The sequence below is a fragment of the Marmota marmota genome, unplaced genomic scaffold (assembly GCF_001458135.2).
Source record: "Marmota marmota marmota unplaced genomic scaffold, marMar, whole genome shotgun sequence".
Lineage (NCBI taxonomy): Eukaryota > Metazoa > Chordata > Mammalia > Rodentia > Sciuridae > Marmota > Marmota marmota.
Window position 1 is genome coordinate 34,800,156 of NW_026000108.1, and position 20,664 is coordinate 34,820,819.

At 35.8% G+C, this 20,664-nt stretch overlaps 1 long non-coding RNA gene across 1 annotated transcript; it reads right to left on the bottom strand.

The window, feature by feature from the left end:
* Nucleotides 1-546: 546 nt before the first annotated feature.
* LOC125610860 lies at nucleotides 547-20,003 on the bottom strand. The gene is made up of 3 exons (XR_007340912.1): nucleotides 19,905-20,003; nucleotides 10,532-10,603; nucleotides 547-695 (listed from the first exon to the last, which is right to left on the bottom strand). It is a non-coding gene; the product is annotated as an uncharacterized LOC125610860 (long non-coding RNA).
* Between the last annotated feature and the right edge of the window lie 661 nt (nucleotides 20,004-20,664).

The window sequence follows — 20,664 nt, forward strand, 5'->3', positions numbered from 1 at the left end:
CATTATTCACAGCAGTTATGTTCTATAAAATTCAACTGAATTAGTGCATACTGAACAATTCACTGGTACTAGAAGAAAATACAGAATTAGGTTCCTATTAGCCTCTGGTCATCGCATTTTCTCTCAACTGATCAATAGGTTACCTTGACCATTTCTACTTAAAGTGTATATTGTTGATTTATTAACTTTGAACTCATTGCCAACAGCACCATAACCCACACCTGCACAAGCCTTCTTGCACTTGGGACACTAGACAGTACTTGCACTCTTTTTGTGGAAGGCCACTTCATCATGAAATCACATGCACACAAGAACACACAAATGCAAAATATGTGGTGCTACTTAAGCTATGAAAGAAACACTTGCTTAAAGTGTGAAAGCTGAATAAAGAATTAATGCAATGTTTTATTCAACTTCAGCTGGGAACATGAGAGTCAGGTGACTCCGATATTTTACCACTCTGCACATAGCTGCAAATGACTGAAATAATGCATTAAATATTGATTTGAGGATTAATAATATAATTTAGCTAAGCATGTGAATTTGTGAAGATGAAATCCTGGAATAAGGAGCAACTGTACAGTGTTATAGTTAAGAGCCTGGCATTAACAGATCAGCTTCATACCTTGCAACACGCCTCATCTTGGGCAAGTGATTTGTCTTTTTGTTTGTTCGTTGAATCTCAGTTTTATCACCTGTGAAATAAAAGTAACAATAGCTATAATTTATTTGATTTGTAGTGTTAAATGTGAAACTTCATTAAAGTGCTTACCTGGTAATATTAAATGATCAAACATATAAGTTACCAATGTGATGAGGACTAAAAAAAAAATAGTTAAAAAGTCACCTGTAATCATAAATAGAATTTTTTATTAACACCTCTCAAAATGCCTTTCTAAGAGGAAGAATTATTTGACTAAATAATTTACCATTTTTTTCTTATTTCTTGCGTAGAGGGAAGAACAAACTTTAATGAAATATATAGTGTTATATTCTAATATAAAAATGACTTTGACAGAGTATTATAAATCAATAGCCTCATTTTTTATAGTCTTAACTAAAGTATGCTGGTGCTAAATTTTAAATGAGGCCTTGTGCTAGAATTTCAATTAATACAAATGGAATAGAAAGTTGAACTATTAGTACTGATTTTATTTGCTTTGATTAAACCAGGAAAAATGAGCTCATGTCTCTAAGGGTCTGATCTCAATGCTGAAAGGTAAGTTCACAGAAACATAGTCACATGAACACAAATTTCATTTCTTTTTTATATACTCTAAATGGTTTATATTTTAAATAAATCTTAGCTTTTGCCAGAAATCCTAATAAGCCATCCAACTGTATAACATATGTGATGCCCTCCAAAAAGAGAGAAAACCCACCACGTTATTAGCAACAAACCCAAGAATTCCTGCTCAAAAACAGAGCCTCCTTAATTCATTGAGATCTCTGAATAATGTCTTGCTTTATTTCAATTAGGTATATTCACCATTCGAAAATCTACCAGAGAGAGCAAAACACAATAATGAATGATGAAATGTTATTAAACCAGAAAGAAAATGAGGGGGAGGCTTTTTTCTCATGTTCTACATTATGATTATAGACTGCTAGGTAGAGGTGAAATGAGACTTTTCAGGTTGAATATAGTTCAATTAAAAATATTACCAAAATGAGTTAGGTAACAATATACTCAATAGCTGTTCATAACATAACAATATGCTCAATAGTTTATAAACATTTCTGGCTGAGAATCTTAAAAAACAAAACAGCCAATCAGAAACTAAAGAAAGATTTCCCCCAGAGGAATACCTAAAATGTACACTTTTTTTTTAACTAAGTCAGTTTATTTAAGAATGTACTAGAGGTAAATGAACTTCATTTATCTCTTTTCTAAAAGGGTGAAGAACATTCACTTTTAAATTGTATACAACTGATTTTTTTAACCAAGCTTTTGAAAATCATAAATAATAATTTAAGTAATCTTGAGGGAAGTCAACAAATATATTTATATTTATTTAGATTTAGATTTATATAGGTTTTTATTTATACAGATCTTTGGAGTTTCATTCCCCTTTCATAGACATTGACTGAAATGGTTTTGCCAGAAAGTGCTACTTAGAAAAAATAAACTTATAATGTTATTTAGCCTTTTTAGACTGATAAGTACTTTGTGAATTTTTAGTAAACTGATACATATATACTACAAAGACAAGTGCAAAGTTTGCACAATTCATTGATATCAATAAGCAGGTTAAAGGGTGAATGAACTGCAAGGCAAATCAACTATAAGAGTAATAAATAAGACATCTTTCTCTTCTGTGATGTTTGATGGGTACTATTTGGAGAAATGATTATCTTCTTCCATAAGCCTATAGCCTAAAGCAAAGGAATATCATCATTCAGGTCAACAAGTGTCCTATATTACCACAACCTCTATTCCTGCATATTTCACAGTTCATTATGCTCCATAAACATATCATGGGGATTCATCTCAATCACATTACAAAAACATTCAAAGACTGGAAGTGATTTACGTTTCAGAGATCCATCAGTCACATCACTTGACTTTAATAGAAATATACGATTATGGCTGATAACGCCATCTAACACACCATGATCCAGAGTTTCAATCTGACACCCTTTGGTGCTTATCTTTGGCATCGTCCAGAAGCTGCATCTGATGCCAAGCTTGATCATGCAGAGAATGTAGATTTAAAGAGCCATTTTCATTTATAACAAACAGACCCAGCTGGGAACACAGCTGTTAGATGGGAAAGAAAAGCAAAATTTCCTGCTACCTGGGAAGGCCTAATTATAAAACCACCCAGACAAGCTTTTAAATTCCATAAGTGAACTAGCCTAACATCAATGTGGATGTAACTTAAAGAGAGAAAAATGGCAAAATCATCTGAATCACATATTACAGAAGAAACAAGTATCCCACAAATTCCTGAAACCTATAGGTCTTAATTGAAGTTGCTTTTGATTTTCATATAGTTCCCTGGTTTCTTTATATGCAGACTTAAAATCTATAACCCAGACAAAGAAATGTGAATTATAGTAATTTTTGTACTTTTGTACCAATATTTTTCATTAAAGGAAAATAAGAAAAGAAAGTAAATATGTTGAGAGCCACAGCCGAAGGGGCCCCAGCAAACTTCCAGCTGCCGGCTGATGATTGGCTCACAGCGGCCCCAGCAACATCTAGCTGATTGGCTCTTCGGCCCCAGCAACATCTAGCTGATTGGCTCCTCTGCGGTGATGCTCATTGGGCTGTTTCCCTGCCCTTTCAGACCACGGGAGCTGCTCATTGGGGGACTTTTTTGGCTCTGCCCACATGACCCAGCCAATCGGCCTCAAGAGCAGGAGGATTGGGGGAGGTGGAGAGAAGCTTGTGTGGGAGAGAGAGGCTTGTGGAAAGCCGGTGGTGGCAGTTGAGGCTCTGAGGGTTTTTCCTGAGAGGCTGTTTTGTTTGGCGTGTGTGGTTCTAAAAATAAAGTTAGTTTCTTTTGACAAGTGGCTCCTGATTGTGCCCAGCCAGACTGCGGCATAAATATATGAAAACAAGTCCAAAATTTTGAATATAACAACAAATGTTCTTGTAATAGTGAAAGGAGATAAATAAATTTACATGTAAAGTCGCTGAAGCATTTCTCAATATTTTAGCAGGTTATGACCTACAATTTCATTTTTATTATGGTATGTTATTCATGGTTGTCCTTTAAAAGTAATTTTGAACTTGAACTTGTAAAATGAAATGATCTCTGATCTACATGATTTTACTCTATATCTTAGCTGCCCGATATCTTTTCATTGTGCACTAATCCTAAACAGTCTGTGGAAGGTCTAAAGTAAGCAAGAACTGCATAGTATTTTATTCCGCCCCCCAGCCATGTAAGGTCTTTTTTAAATAGTTTTATTAAAACTCTGAAACACATCTACTATTCATAAAAGAGATGGACATTTTAAGTATTTTTCCAGATTCTAAAGGGTTCAACCCCTTGGTTTCTGAGTATAGTACCAGTACATCATGCAATAGATATTTCACAGACATTAATTAATTTTGACTTTGGAATCTTTTCATCTTATATTTATCCCACTCTAGGTCATCAGTAAAGATTCATCTAACCTATAACTAAGCCCTTTCAGCAACTGTGATGACTAAATTTAAAAAAAAAAAATCATTTTTCAAGTACGGTATTTGGTAGGCTCTACAATTAAATATACATATTAAATTTGCTATTAGATTATTCCTCTGAAGTAATTTGTTCTTGGGTTTTCTGTAGTAGGTTTTGATACCTTTTTAAGATGAAGAGTCCTTAAACTAGGGGTTAATTTTATAATTTTATGGTGAAAAATAGACTTCATGTGTTAGTCAATTAAGTAGCATATTGTCCAAAATAGTGGAAGAACACTCATGGATTCGTCTCACAATGGCATCCACAGATTTTACGCAACGTACTAAAAGATCACAGAATACTAAGTCACCACCAGCAATGAAAAGTTTAAGAACCAACCATTCTTAGGAGTAACATCAATAAATATGGTGGAGTAAGACATTTCAAAAGTTGTCTCTCCATAAAACCAATGAAATAACTGGCAAGAAATTATCACAATCAACTTTTTCAGAACTCCGGAAATTATTCAAAGGCTTGCAACAGAGACTGCAGAACATTTAAGGAAGAATAGCAGCGGAGTCTTGGAAAAACAGTGAGCTTTGTGTCATTTTCACATAACCCTAATGCTATCCCCTTCCCTTACTCAACAGCATTGAGCAACCTTAAAAACAACAGCCAGCATTCCTAGTACCAGATGGAGCAGAACTGAAATGATACACTTACAAGTCTCATTCCCAAAAAGGAGTCATTATTTCCCCCACCTGGTGCTTCCCTGGAAGATTTCGCTGAAAAAGTCGTGTCTTCATTTGACCTCAGTTGAACTTATCTTGTGCTAATTTTTTAAACATCAATGCTACCTGACACAACAAATATAACAGTTGGAAGACTAATCAAAACTAATTTAAAAAAAATTTTTTTAGTTGTAGTTGGACATGATATCTTTATTTATTTTTATGTGCCGCTGAGGACTGAACCCAGTGCCTCACACGTGCAAGGCGGGTGCTCTACCACTGAACTGCAGCCCCAGCCCCTAATCAAATCATTTAAAAGGAAAAGTTGCAAAATGAGAGGTTCACGAGGCTTTAAAATGTTTCAGAATGTTCCTGGGAATCTGGAAGATTGATTTCATATATGGGGTATGCATGTTCAGAAAAGACCCAGAAAAGTCCTTAAACTTTCACCTCTGATTAGCTTTGTGGCTCTACAAGCAGGAAATGCAGACGAAGGGATTGACTGATGGGAGTGTAGAAGCCTGGCAGAAACAAACATGCAGAGCAACTAGGAAAAACAATGGCAGATGTGTTAGTTACAGATATTCAAAGACATCTCTGTCCCATCATTAGCTGACTCCAGATCTAATCATCTACTAACCCTACAAAACTTTGTAGAGACTTCAGTGGCAGCATACCACCAGATAGCGAATTCACAGAAATGGTTCATGAGGGTCACTAAACAAACAACCAAAATAAGCAGAAGCAACAACCACAACAAAAATCCTGGAGAGAGGGTGAATCTTATTATTTAAGATGCCAAATTATATTATTTGAAATGTTCAGATTTCAACAAAAATTTACAAAACATACAATAAAATGAGCCTCACCCATAATATGTAGTACAAGACAAAACAATTGTAGAAACCATATCTGATGAATCCCAGATCTTGAGAATTATTAAACAAACATTTAAAAATAGCTATTTTAAATAGTTCAAAGCTCTAAAGTAAATGGTGTTGGAAAAACTAAATCAAAATATTATAACAATATTTAAATAAAAAAGAATTATTATGAGATAAAAATTATTAAAAAGGAATCAAATATAATTTCTAGAATTGAAAAGTACAACAAATAGAAAGAAAAATTAACTTACAGGAGATGAACAGCAGATTTCACTAAGCAGGAAAAATAAATCAGCAAACTGTATAGGCCAAATGATATCACATACTATGAGGAATGGAAAGATTAAAACAATGAATAAAAATATACTGAACTTCAGAGAATCACAGGACACTAAAATCATATGCACCAAAATACAGATAATAGGAGTTCTAGAATGAAAGTAGAGAAATAAAAGTTCTTTTATATAAATATAATATAGCATAAATACATTTTTGCATATTTTTATACTTAATTATTTTATTTGTTTTGTGGACCTGTATTAATTATATGCAATAATTATTATATTCAATAATTATAAATCTAAGTTCATGGTAAAACAATGCCTGAGCATATAATTGGTGAAAATTAAAGCATTTAAACAAAAGAAAAATATGCAGTTACATAGAAAAAGAGTTTTGTGTATTATTTAAGGTGCTATTGATCAAGAATAGATTATTACAAATAAAGAGATTAATAATAATTCCCAAGGCAACCACTACAGGAGTGATTTTTTAAATATACTGAATGAAATGGCAAAGCAATTAAATTGGTAGAGCAGGAAATATTAAACACACACAAAAAGTATTGAAAGAATTAAGAAAAAAACCCCAAAATTATAAGATAAATAGCTCTATGTAGTAAAAAGCAAAAATAAATTTTGGCATACCAGTAATTCCATTAAGCATAAATGGATTAAACTATCCAATTAAAAGTCACAGATTGGCAGAATGAGAGAAAAGAACATATTATGCTCCAGTTACAGACCAAAGACACAAAAATATTAAAATTAAAATGATGGATAAAGACATTCTATGCCTATAGTAACTAAAACAAAACTGAAATGGCTATGCAAATATCAGACAAAACAGGTAGAAGTCATTCATGTAAGTAAAGAATATTTGATAAAGATAAAAGTCAATGTGCCAAGAATTTATATCAATTATCAATGTACATACACTTAACAGAATCCCAAAGTACATTATATTATTCAGGGTTCTCTAAAGGAACAGAATCAACAGGAAGTATAATTAATTATAAAAGGGGGACTTTTTAGGGTTGCTTATGTGACCAGAAGCTGGATAGTCCACAATGGCCGTCTGCAGGCTGGAGAGCTGGAAGAACCAGACACTGTGCATTCCCAAGAGGCTGAATCCCCAGAACAAGAAGGATCAACAATGCTACGCTAGTCCCAGATGGAAGGCTTCACTTTAGAAGAGTGAAGAATGGAGAGTCCAATATTACTGGATCACAGCAGTAATCAAGAACCTCCTTCCAGATGAACGGAACTTGCATCTGCTGCTGCGTCCCTGTTCTTCCAACTTTTATTTNACAAAGTGTGACTCCAGGCCTTTATGTGTTTTTAATATGACAAAGAAGTATCATTCTGGTCTTTGATTATAGATGTAAATGCTCAATTTTACATTCCTTTTTGCCCTTTCTGTTTTTGGAATTAAGGACTATTACCCCCTTGGATTCTATTGTTGGAAACTAGAAGCAGTTGTTACACATAAGGATTTATGAATCCTTCATTTCTAAAGCATTTTAATTATATATAAACAATCTCAGGATTCCCCATATAATTCTGGCCTCAATCAGAGAAAAAAATCATTGAGGCCAAATAACAATAGATTAAATAATAGAAGTTCAGGATGGGAAAAATATTTGTGAATGAAAAATTCTAAAGCCATATCTAAGAATTTCAATTGATTTTCCTCTCTGTTTTAGAAACAAAGAGGAGGGCAAATAGCAGGAAAAAGAAGAAAAATCTTCACTGATCTACTGAAATGGTTAGATTATAGGAAGATTAAGGACACTGCTATAGTTAGTATCTATTTCAAAATGTTCAAAAAAATCTAGAAAACAGGCTCCTATGGCTACAAGATACCCACTAACTTGGGTTTTTCTCTTTTAGAATTGCTACTGATTCTCTTTCATTCTATAATTCAGCCAGTATCATTGATTACCAGCTTTGTCCTATGACAGAGAGGACTCAAATTGGCTTCACATGTTTTGGCTCTTTCTATACAAGGACCCTAGGAAAACCTAGAAGTAGAGCCAGAAAATCACCTTTGTTGGCAGAGACAGTCATGATTCTCACAGCAAATGAGCAAAGGTCAGGGTGGGGAGTTAAAAAAATCTCTATTTTACTGCTGTTTAGTAGTTTGTGATCTTAGTCGAGTTGCTCCATCTAAGTCTCAAATTTCTCACCTACAAAATATGGATAGAATATACTTCATAAGATTTTTGTAAGATGAATATAATAATACATGCAGACTTTTTAGCCCAAATCTTTTTCACTTAATAAGTGTTCCAGGATTGCTTTGTAACTTTTATTACCACTATTATAGAAAGGGGAGGTAAATGCAAAATAGAGAAAATAAACAATGGGAACCATTTTACTGATCAGGGCTGATTTGCTAATTTTTAAAAGCTTCTTTCATTTATTCAAAATAAAAGTAAACAGAATTATAAAATAATTCATGATTTACTATTTGTACTTCATAAGTGGATGCTGCTATTTGAATGACTTGCAAATTGTTTTTGAAGCTTCTAAAATTCATCTAGTGTCTAAATAACATATACCTACATGAGCTGGATGCTCATCCTACCAATTCCCTCAGGTAAACTGCTAACTAAGTCTGGGACATACTGTCCTGGGACTTTGTGAGTTGGCTCAGGCCCACAATGCAATGCTCTGTAATGTTTTCCAGAATTAAATGCTTGCGTTTCTAGAATATAAACATCCCTGAAATCAATGAACTCATTAATACACATAAAGCTGCCAATTATCATTGGAGTTTTGAGGGAGTGGAGTGAGTGGGATATTTTGAGATCAAATGAAAATAAGAGGTTAGATTGTGAGTGTGTTGTATTTTTTTCATACACTGAACACCTAATCATGAAACAAGTCAGCTAGGGTTGAAGGGGGCTCCAGATACTCTGAGGGGCTCAAGAAGAACTGAGCATGCTCCCCATTGTATTTATATGCCTCTGTGCTCACCACCTGAGCTGATGAAGGAGATTTTAAATTGACCTGTTGACATTGTTAAGTTGCAGGAAGATTAAGAATGCAGTTATAGAAACTTCCTCAAAATATGCCAAGACATCTAGAAAGCAGACTTCCATGGTAGCAAAATTCCCACCAAGTGAGCCATAGGGAGTCTATCATTTCTTTTCCTGCCAAAATCAGCCAGCACCATGAATTGCCTGGTGAGCTAATGAGTTCCTGACTCCCTAATCCAGTGACTCTCAAAATGTGGTCTTTGGCCTGTGTATAAGTGTGACCTGGGAAGTTGTTAGAAATGCAGATTCTCTAGCCCCACAGATCGGAGGTGTTTACTCTGTCCTAACAAATCCTCTATGTGATTCTGTTGCACTCGTGAGTTTGGGAACCACAGATATAACATGCAATAACAATGGGGATTATATGAGGAATTTTGGAGAATGTCCAGAAAGGGTTCCACAGCAGGTTCCTAAGAACTTCATTTGCAAAATGTATGACAAAGAAGTAAAACTTGCAATGGAAATTTATGAGAAAGTTGGGGAAAATTATACAGCCGTGAAATGGCAGTCCCAAGAGATAGAAATTTCTTACTAAGGTTGTAGCTGTCTTTGTTAAATACACTCTATAAAGTTCACACATTGACAAAATCACCTATGAATACATGTCTTAGAATGTGATGTGTTTAATTGCTGGAATCTCATTTACAATATGAGAGTAATGTGCTTGAATTATTAATTGAAAAAATCAGTAAGTTATATTTTTTATTGATGCAGGTTGATGTCTTTAATAGTGAAAATAAATTCTAGAAGTATTTCTTCCTAGATTTTGCCTTTCTAGAAACAATAGAACAGATTCCAGACAAAAATAAGATCTGGGAAGGAAGTGAGAAAGGCAAAGAAATTCAAAGGTAGTGAAGGGAAATTAACTAGAGTCAAAATCTGAAATAAAACAATGTAATAAAAAAAAGAGAAAAATAAACATAGGCCCATACCAGCAAAATAGAAAACATTATTTCTTATCCCATAGTACAAATCCAAATCTTCAAACATTATAATAAAGTGAATGCAAACACATGCTTGATCATAATGAATCCTTTCTAATAATTCTAAGAGGATGACATAGGAAACTAACAAGTATTTAAGGCAGAGAGACACAGATGAATTTTGTTGTTGTTGTTGTTTCCTCTTTTCTTGTGCTGGGTATGAAGCTTCTTCAAGCTAGACAATACTCTGTATCTCTCTCCCTAGAAAGTTTAAGATGTACCTTTCAAAGTGCCCAGAGACATGAAAAGATGACCAAAAATCAAATCTGCTGACTATTCTCTGCTTCTTTTTTCTACTTCATGAAGAATTAGATACCATAGACAAAATACATATGAATTATATCACTATTAATACTGAAGTCCTTGATAAGAAACAACAACATATGAGAGATTTTGCTCTTCTTTTCAAATGTAGAGTGTGAATGTGGAAGAGATTTTGGTAAAAGGCAATTATATCAATAATATGATGGTGGAAAGCCACATTTTTACTTACAACATCTCAATTTTGTCCAGTGGATTCCAAAGATATGCAGAGGTGGGAAGAAAATTCCCAAGAAACAAAAGTCTGTAATAAAAATACATACATGTAAGTATAGAAAAATGTCAATATTGGTAGTGACCCAAAAAACCTTAAAAGAAAACAGGGGAAAGGAATAGAGTTTCAGATGTCTTTATTTTACATTTTTTAAATTTATTTTTTAGTCCAAAGAGGTAGGTACTTAATCACTGAACCAAATCCCCAGCCTCCTCCTCACCCCCCAATTTTTTGAGACAGGGTCTTGCTAAGTTGCTTAGTGCCTTGCTAGATTACTGAGGCTGACTTTGAACTTGCAATCCTCCTGCCTCTGCCTCCCCAGCCACTGGGATTACAGGTATGCACAACCACACCCAGCTAGATGTCTTTATTTATAGTGATTGTTAACAACAACAACAACAAAAAGTAATAACCCAGGTCTCACAAAAATCACCAGGTGGTGGAACACAAGACTGGGCAAGGGAAATGGAAAGATAATCTATTTAAAAGCAGCATCATGTGATATGGAATTATGTGCCAAGGAGATACTTATATAAAAATTCACAAAACAGTGTACACATGAAGTAGAGAGCAGGTGGATGAGAGTGGAACAGATATGACATAAGTATAGTACTGGTCAGGACCATCTAATCAAAGTTAGGCTGGGATGATAGTTCCTTGCCCAATACAGAGAACAAAACTGGAGCAGAAATTATTAGTGGTTGGGGACTTCAATTATCTAGACATCTGTTGGATGTTTCATTCAGCCAAAGAAGAGCAACAGATTAAATGTTGCTTAAAAAAAGATGTCATTTCAGAGGAGACACAATTGTATAGTTTCAAGTATAGAAAAGATATTCATAAGTCTTATATTCAACCCCCTACCCAAACTTAAATCCAGGAAAACTGAGACCTTAGAGATTGTTGCAGAGTTGATTACATGTAAGACAGAAATATGATAAAAGTTGCATCTCATTTATTAACTCTGTTACTGATCGTTTGTGTACCTCTAAAATTAACAATGCTATAGTTTGAGCATATCCACTGAGAGTCTGTGTGTTGGAGCACTAATTTTTCAACAGCAGGGTAGGGAGGTAGGGCCTAGGAGAGGAGTTTGGATCATGGAGTGGAGCCCTCATGGATGGATTAATGCCTTTCTCATAGCAACAGGTTACTTATCTCTGAGGTTTGGTCTCTTTTTCTCATGTACTTGCTTGCCCTTCTACTTTCTCCATGAGTTGGATCAGCAGGAGGACCTTACCAGAAGCTGGACAGCTGTGGGTGCCATACTTTTGGACTTCTCAATCTCTAGTATCATGCCCCAAAATAAACCTCTTCACTTCATAAATTATCCACCCTCAGGTATTTTGTTATAACTACATAAAATAAACCAAGACAACTATGTTGAAACTTAATTCTCAAAGTAGTTGTATTTAGCAATGGCACCTTTTAGAGATAATTAAGTTCTGAGTGTGAAGTCTTCTTGATAGAATTGGTGCCCTTAAAAAGAGACATAGGAACAGCTTGGGGCATGACTCAGTGGTAGAGTGATTGCCCAAAGAACAAGATCTTGGTTTCCATTACTAGCATGGAAAAAAGACAAAAAGAAAGAAAGAGAAATGAGAGAGATGGTCTGCCTACTATGTAAGAATTAATCAAGAAGCTTTTCTCTGCAACCAGGAAGAGCCCTAACCAAAAACTGAATCAGCCAGGAACTTTATTATGTACTTCCCAAGCCTTCAGAATTGTGAAAAATAAATGTCTTCCATGGCATTTTTGTTACTGCTGCCCAAATTGAGACATTCTTGAATATTCTTGACATATTCTTTTAATATTTATGGAATATCTTCTAGGTGCCAGACACTACTCTAGGCACTTGATTACGTTTATAAAGAAACACAAAAATCTCTGCATACAAGAATTTAGATCAGCTGGACATGGTGGTGCACACCTGTAATCCCAGGGGCTCAGGAGACTGAGGCAGGAGGATGGCAAGTTCAAATTCAGCCTTAGCAATAGTGAGGTGCTAAGCAACTCAGTGAGACCCTGTCTTTAAATAAAATACAAAATAGGGCTGGGGATGTGGCTCAGTAGTTGAGTGCCCCTGAGTTCAAACCCAAGCACCAAAATAATTAATAATAATAATAATAATAATAATAATACAGAACAAACTCTTCTGTGTTAGATGGGGAAATCAGACAATAAAAAAATAAGTCAATGATCTAATAAAGCACAATTAGATACTGTAGTCACTGGCCACATGTGGCAAATTAAATTAATTAAAACTAAAAATTTAGTTCTATAGTCACACTACTATATTTTAATTGTTCACCATTCACAGGTTTCCACTAGTTATCCAGTAAAGGAGAACTAATTTGTTAAAGATAGCTTGTGGAATATTTTCTTTTAAAAAAACGATTTCACCATATTGGTTATTTGTGGCTATGCAATAAATTATCTCAAAACTTGGCGGTTGAAAATGATGCACATTTATCATCTCACAAATTTCAGAAGATCACAAATCTGGGAGTAATTTCTTGGGTGGTTCTGGCTCAGGGTTTCTCATGAGGCTGACATCCATGAAGATGAAGTCATGTGGTCAGCCCGAGTCATTTGAAGCTTACTCACATGGCTAGTGGCAGGAGGTTTTGTTATCTCACAAAGCAAGCCTCTGCATTGGACTGCTCACAGCAGTCAAGTTGATATGGAGAGGACTCCAATATCAACTTGCATCATCCAATGCAAATAAGACAGAGAGAGAGAGAGAGAGAGAGAGAGAGAGAGAGAGAGAGAGAGAGAGAAGGGTATTCCTGTGCCTAAGGGGAGGNAGAGAGAGAGAGAGAGAGAGAGAGAGAGAGAGAGAGAGAGAGAGAGAAAGGACCATAGTTTTTTAATAACTTAATCTTATAAGTGACATCCCATTACCTCAGCCACATTTTATTCACCAAAGAGTCACTGAGTTGAACCACACTCCAGGAAGGGTACAAAATTCTCTCTCTTGAGAACAGGAACATTAAAAGGTGTGTGGACATTTCTCTGACTATCCCACTCAGGGTAAGGACTGGGATTCCCAGGTCCAGGGGCTTATGAGGGAGGAAGAAGCAGTGTGAGGTGGTGGTCAGCGGAGATCTGGTTGAGAGATGGGACTTGAGCAAAGACTTGAAGAAATTCAAGAGATGAACACCCAGGATCCTTACAACTATTGCTCATCATTTGCTGAGAAAGTCACAAATACGTGGGTTCCAAAGTACTTCTCTGGATTCAGAACCAATTTGTGACAACTGGGCAGAAAGACGTCTTGCTGCTGGTTTTGCGTTCCTAATATCATAGAAAGGGACTACTAGACATAGAAATATGGATTGCATAAAGTTCCAAAATATGATGACTTTTTGTCTAAGACTGAAAGTAATTAAAAATTATTACCAAAACTGACACTGGATTTCAAAATATTTTTCTGAAGTTTAGAAATTTTTCATTATTAACATTAAAAATAATTTGTGACTAAAGATGGAGGAATAATGGTTTTTTATGCAAGATTATTCTTTTATTTATGTATTTATTTATTTTTTGAGGAAGAATTTGATGGTAGTTCCCTATCATTTTGTGTATGTGAGGCAAAAACCTACTTGGTGTTTTTGGAGAAGTCCTATATGTAGTAAAGGAAAAAAAAAGTCAAATAGTTTCGACTATGAGATGTTTCATTGTCTTGTTATTCAGGTTTATTTATATTTCAACATCTACATCTATCCGTTTATCTATATATTTCAAACTACATACTTAGATGTCTCTTTACCAGAAAGGTTATCTACTATCATTTATTATTGGCTATAGTTTGGTGTCCCCCAAAAGCTCCTGTTAATTTAGGAATGTTCAGGGGTACAATGATTGCATTATGAGAACTGTGTCCTCATCAGTCCATCATAGTTTGAGAGAAATAACTGGGTGTTAACTACAGGCAGGTGGGGCGCGGCTGGAGGTGGTGGATCACTGGGAGCCCTGGAAGGGTTATTCTTCTAGAAGCTCTTTCCTTCCTCCCTCTGTTTCCTGACCCTGCCATCAACTGAGCAGTTTCCATTGACTGGGCTTCCCCCACAAAGTGATGCCTCATCAGAACCCAGAGCAATAGAATTTGCCGTCTATGGACTGGGATCACTAAAACTGTGAACCCCAAATAAACTTTCCCTTCATTAAGTTGTTCTTTTTGGGGATTTTAGTAACAGGGACAAAAATCCTCACTGAAACATCTCAGGAAATAATGTTTTCTTGTTGAAGCAATGTGCTCAAAGAAGATAGAGAAGACCAAAGAAGCAGTGAAAGAGGAATATGACCATCATGTCTTCTCCTGAAGAATGTTTAGAAAAAAGGAAGGTCTTGATGCAGCATAATCAGAATTGGAAAGTCAAGTAATCCAGACACAGAAAATGTTCTCTTTTATACGTATGTATTCTAAGATAAGAAGTCAGAGTACCTTGTCTTCCCAGAAGGGAAGGGATGATCCATTGTCAGTTGTCTTGGAAGGGGATTAATCCAGAAGCAGAGAATGTGGTAGGACTTGGACTTGAGAATGGAATTTTTGCTTTTGTTTTTCTGCTATTGAGTTCCAGTTCAACCTCAGCTTCCATCTGTGGAGATACTGGATTAATCTCAGGGCCAGGAGAGCACTCCCTACCATGCGGAGACGGCAGAGAGTAGGTTCCCCAAGGGGTTTTTAGGCCTGACTACTCTAAGAAAAACAAGCTTGTATTAGAAATCAAAACCTATTTTTGTGTCCTACATTCATTAACTCTATGTTTTAAGGGAAAATAAACCCATCTAAAAGACAAAGCTGCCCAAAGTTTCTTTATGGGAAATATTACTGAGAGCAGGTGTTGTTTGAAGGGCAAGAGACAAAGCTATGAAAACAGACCAGGTTTCTGCCTTACTTAGAAGGGAAGACAGAAAGTAATAATATAAATAAATTTATAAACAATATGGGAGCTGACAGCAATGAGTGCTATAATGCTAGGAAAAATGGTAAATTTGAAGTATGACATGAAGTGTGCTACATTCAGGGAGGGTGGTGCTCTTGGTTTGAGGAAACCCAAAGAAAGAACTAACCAAGCTGCAGGGATATCAGAGGGAAAAGTATTCCATGCAACTAGAAGAGCATTTTTGAAGGTCCTGAAGAAAGTACCTGGGTGGCATGCTCAGAGGAAGCCCAGGTATTAAGGTGTAGGAGCAAAGGAGAGGAGTAGGGAAAGGGCTGGAGAGGCAACTCAGAGATTTCATTACATAGGGCCCCTGAGGCCTAAGGTGGATTGAAATTCATTCTATGTGAAGGAATTCCATTGGGGAGGTTCAAACACGGGTGTCAAGATCTGAACATACATTGTCAAAGAAGACCAAAGCTTCTTTGTGCCGTGTGGAGAATACAGGGTGCAAGGACAAGCATGAACGTAGGGAGACCAGTCGTTCTGTGGAAACCAGTCCTATCCTAAGCTTCAGAAGCAGAGACAGAGGAAGAGAAGAGTCCTGTCCATGTGCTGAGTTTTCATCAGGAGTAACAGTATGGGAACCTCAAATAGATAACTGAGCTTTTCAAACCATCCTACAGCAGCAGGCTAGCAAGAGCCGGTGACCAGAGTGAAAAGGACAGGGGATTTGTCCTAAAGCATATTACAGAGAGATTTCTGAGAAATGCTTAAAGACAATGCGAAGACACATTCAAGGAGGAGCACAGATTTGGAAACATGGCTTTACGGGTTCATGTCATTGTAACTTGGGTATGAAAATGGACTACAATTTAGAAGTCATAGGCTCGTATGGTTGGGGGCAGTTTAAAAAAGTACAAAGCAATGGAGAAATAATTCAGAAAATATGTTCATCACTCTATTTAGTTAGAAAAGCTAGTTCATTAGATCACATTGTCCCAGGGGGTGGTCTAAAATGAGTATAAAGGGTCATTTAAAAATGGAAGAAGTAGTTTACATAAACAATAAATGTAAAAGGAGGAATCTTGGCACTATAAACATCCCCAAATCTTGACAGAGTGGAACAGATGATAAAGAGAGAAAACTGAAAGGCTGTCTCAGAAAGTCAGCTATGAATCAGACCTGTCAATCCCCAACACATCTCCCCTCTAGAGGCCCCACGCACTCTGGGTGCAATTCCATTAGTGACACTGATCCTTTGTCTTGGGGCTTTCTCTTAACACTGGAGTTTGTTCTGCCTAGGAACAGAGCAAGCCAGAAGAAGTTCTGGGGAATTATCACCTCCTCTTACTCTCCGAGAACAGCCATCAAGCAAAGGGCTGGTGAGACGTGGTAGGTGAATACTTCAAATCCCTTAACTCCATGGGGAAAACTAAGAGATATTCCTTCTGCTTGGTTACTGCAAGTTCCTCAGCAGTTGAAGATCCAATGACCCACCATACTCATGACCTTTTATTATCTTTCTTCCCTACCCTGTCTCACCTCTCTATCACCAGTGTTTTCCAGAATTTTACCCAAAATAATCTATTTATGTTCAAGTTCTTAAGTTCTACTTCTGGTCAAAGCAAATGAAGACAACAAGGGATGTTATAATGTGCATAGGTCAGAATACATAGAATGAAAGTGGATAGAGACAAATGTGAAAATTTGTCTTCATTTTAAAAAACGAAATGACAAGAGAGTAAGGTGTGAACAACTCTATTAACAACTTGTGCCACAAAGGCATGTAACTTGTATGAATTTTACATCATTCCCATAACAAATGATCACAAATCTAATAGCTGAAAACAACACAAATGTATTTCTTATATTTATGGAATCTAAAATGGAACCACAGAGCTGTATTTTTTTTTTTAATTTCTGGGGTGGAATTTGTTTCCTTTCCTTTTGCAGCTGCTAGAGGGTCCCCTATTCCTCTTTTCGTATCACTTTGATCTCTAGATCCACCATCGTATTTTCTTCCCTGAACTCTGATTTTTCCCCTTTCCTATTGTAAGAACTATCATGATTACATTAGGCTCAACCCTATAGTCCAGGATAATCTTCCCACTTTAAGATGCTTAACTCAATCACATCTGTAAAGTTTCTTTTGCTTGTAATGTAATATATTCACAGTGTCTTGGAATTAGGATGCAGGCATGTTTGGGAGGGTCGTGGTGAGAATGACCATTGGCGTCTTATATAACTATAAATTTGACAAAATTGAGTGTAATATGGCTACTTAAAAAGGTCATACTCATAGAAATTAATAACTCTGTTTTAAGACCTCTTATTTCTCATATAACTACACTTTTTTCTTATAAAACAAGGTTCATTCTATTATTTTTTTAAGATAACTCCCCTCTTAGGAAGTTTGCCATTATTCAAGACCTTGATGGATGATCTCAGGGCTCCACACTACTCTCTCCTGATTCTGCCTGCTCCTTGCTCTGTAGGGTGGTTGATCTTTGTGGTCCTGCATGTTACTATTAGGGAAACAACATGGAAGAGCAAAGAATGGTCATTGATTCAAACTGCTTGGAGGTTTCAGCTCTGTAAAGTACCATCAAAGCAATACGTTTAGTCAGTCTCTCTCCTTTAGGCTTCTTCCATTATATAAAAAGAAAGTCTGCAATCCACATCCTATACTGCATCATCCTACCCTAGCACACCTGAATTTCCAGTGAATAGCTATACAGCACAGAGTTTCAGTCACTAGGATCCTTGAGGAGAAAACTATTTTGAGGTTGGGCTTGGCAAGCAAATAGAATTTTGATAGTAGTATGGCACCTGGTTAGGGAAAGGAAGTTCAAGACCAAAAGTAAAATCACTAAAGTTTGAGTCATATTTATAGAACATCAAGAAATTTGCATAGATTTGAACCTTATTTGTAATTTTAGTGCTCTTGAGATGAAATTACACAATATCACATGTGAACTTTAGCTAATAGGTTGCAATTTTTGTCACTGTGGCTTTTGTGTATTTATGTACTTAATTTATTAGAAACCTAAAGTTGTAAAATTATTCTTCATGCAGAAGGAAGCACAAAATCATTATTGTTGCAAAATTTGCATGCTGGGCTTATAATGCTTTTGTGTACTACCCCTGGAGGTTCATTATGATAAACTGATTAAGTTTGTGAATTCTTTGGTACATAAAAGAGAATAGTTGCTGAATAAAGATGCTTTCTTTCCTAAGGAAGGATTTTTTTTTTTTTTTGCCTATGAACTGGTAACCCTCTCATTAGAAAGAAACCCATGACTTATAAGAAATAATGCTAACTTTTCTTATTTCCTTTTACATCAGGCATGAAGGTAGTTCCTTTCCTCAAATAACTTCTCTAAATTGAAAAATAAATTAAAAGTTGTCTAAATTATATCAATACAGATGTCTCCTCAACTTACCATTAGGTTAGGTCTCAGGAAATTCATACTAATTCTAAAATACCATAATGGAAGATGTACTTAATTCACCTCACTTGACAGACATCATAGCTCAGCAACACAGTCCACGGTAGACTGTTGGTTGTTGACCCTTCTGATCCTGTCAATGACAAGGAGATGTGGCTCACTGCCACTGCCCAGTATCATACTATATATTAGTCTGGGGGGAAGAACAAATTAAAAATCTGAAGTATGAATTCTTCTAAATATGTATCACTTTTGTACCATCATAAAGTTGAAGAATCTTAAGTTGAACTATCATAAATCAGGAACCACCTATAGATCATATTTTTCAAACAATTCATTTTTTAAAATTTGTTTTAATTAGTTACACATGACAATACAATGACCAAAGAAGGTTTTATGAATTGTTTGTCTTTTCAACATTGGTGCTTAAGATCCTTGTGACAGCTTTAAAAGTATGTCTATCAGAAGTGGCAAAACAGAGGTTCATGTACCTAAACCACTTGGTTGTTCAATTTCACAATTGAATGTGTCTAAATTCCACAGCATTTTAGGTCATATTTCTTCTTGAATCATGGAAGGATTTGGCAATACTGAGCCTGCATGCATCAGTTGGCTCAAACAAATGAGTGGTACCCCATGTTGCTCAGCCACATGCTTCCCCCACAGGCTCTGCCCAGTCTTCTTTGCTCCTTGAACTTTCATTCCCAGCTTCCTATAGGCATTTGACTTTGTTGTCCAATATCTATATCTGATACTTACATTGAAATTGTTTTGTTCAACTTTTTTGTTGTTTACACTAGTCCCAATAAGTGACATATCTCCCATATTTTGCCAGGAAAGTAGTATCATGCCATAGATTAATCCTTGGTAGACTTTCCCAAAACCCAATAAGGGTTCAGTAGTAGAACACCTCCTAGCAAGTGAGAGGCTCTGCTTTTGATCCTTAACACATCAACAGACATTCACACACACACAAAGTATCTCCCTACATACCTGGCTTGAACCTTCCTTTCAGACTTTTCAAACAGGAATAAGGAAATGTAAGAAGAAAGTTTTCCAAAGTTGCATATTTATTTGCTAAGTGTATAAAGCTGAAAAGAGAAAACACAGGTCATGTTTCATTCAATTTCTTGCCACCCAGAAGGGAAAAAACAATAAAACGTTTAGTGAAAATCAGCAGCTTCGGCTTTTGCTGCAGAAAAGAAAAATAGAGTAAAACCTACATGCAAAAAAAAAAAAATGTTTTTCCTTTTATAAAATCTCTTTCATTATTATAATGAAATGACTCTGGTGGCAGGCATTAAGCAGATCTTATTAAATGGAATTTAATTTGACTCTAAATTATAGTTTACTTACAATTTAGTGAACCCTTTTTATATTCAGTTTTCATTAGTAAAATGGGACTGATAATACCTAAACCATAGAATTGTTATGAGGCTTCTGGAAATGCATAGAGAAGTTGGGCATAGAGAAGGGTAATAATCCGTGCCATGTTACTGTAATTTGAGCTAAACATCTACATCCAACCTCTGCTTCAGTAGACAGAAAAAGTTGATTTAGACATGTTATTGTGTTAAAGGATGGCTTCTGATATTCACCCCAACCTTACATGAACCCAGAGATCTGCTTCCTTTGTACTGGTAACCACAAACTTCAGCAACAACAAGACAAACAAAATCATGTAACTGTGCAGATTCCACTATAAATTTTGGTGACTGAATTTAAGTAGACACTAAACACTTTCTAGCAATTC